Source organism: Cyprinodon variegatus, unplaced genomic scaffold (assembly GCF_000732505.1).
Source record: "Cyprinodon variegatus isolate N-32 unplaced genomic scaffold, C_variegatus-1.0 Scaffold1195, whole genome shotgun sequence".
NCBI lineage: Eukaryota > Metazoa > Chordata > Actinopteri > Cyprinodontiformes > Cyprinodontidae > Cyprinodon > Cyprinodon variegatus.
The window spans coordinates 219,214-220,004 of record NW_015151648.1 but is presented as its reverse complement, the minus strand read 5'-3'; the positions used below and the strand labels follow the sequence as shown (position 1 = coordinate 220,004).

General features: G+C 42.9%; 1 protein-coding gene across 1 annotated transcript in view; it reads left to right on the top strand.

Moving 5' to 3' along the window:
• The first annotated feature begins 203 nt into the window (after nucleotides 1-203).
• The window catches only part of LOC107102063 (ETS domain-containing protein Elk-4-like), an 11,766-nt gene continuing 11,178 nt past the window's right edge, over nucleotides 204-791 (top strand). The window contains exon 1 of the mRNA XM_015401226.1: nucleotides 204-264. The gene's annotated coding sequence lies outside the window, so the exon portion shown is untranslated. The remainder of the gene's footprint in view (nucleotides 265-791) is intronic.

Below are 791 nucleotides of genomic sequence, written 5' to 3'. Positions count from 1 at the left end.
GTGTTTTTTGTTTTTTTTTTTGGTATCATTTGTTTGTTTTTTCATTTTCTGGTTGGCATAAATTCTGTTAGAACCATTTTTCTTTTTCTTTTTTTGTGAAATAGTCTGGAAATAACAGTCAGTATTAATCCAAGCTGAAGGTCTGATCTAATCACAGAAAAACTCACATTTCTATGTCCTCACCTTCAGGAGGAGGTTGCTGATGTTTAGCTTTGGGCTCCATGACGTTCTAGAGATCAACAGACAATTAGCCAGAAATCAGAGGTAGACGTTTATTTTTTATTTCTGGCCTCTCGGTGGTGATCCTCAGGTCAAACTGATTTTTTTTATCTGTCAAATGCACGACAACAGAGAAGCTCCACTAACTCAGCACAATAAGTGGGGAATGGAAAATCTGTTTTTTTGTCTCATTGTGTCTACATTAATTGACAAAATTTCCCTTCAAACATGAGGAATGGTCCAGAAGAAGCTAATTTCACCGTCCAGGTGGAGAGATAGCATCCTGAAAAACTTAAAGCCATGATATCATGTGACGGATCTGCTATGGTTGTCTGCTAACAGGGTCTGCTGTGGTGGTCTGCTAACAGGGTCTGCTATCGTGGCCTGCTAGCAGGGTCTGCTGTGGTGGTCTGCTAGCAGGATCTGCTATGATGGTCTGCTGTGGTGGTCTGCTAGCAGGGTCTGCTGTGGTGGTCTGCTATGGTGGTCTGCTAACGGTCTGCTATGGTGGTCTGCTGTGGTGGTCTGCTATGGTGGTCTGCTAACAGGGTCTACTATGGTGGTCTGCTAAC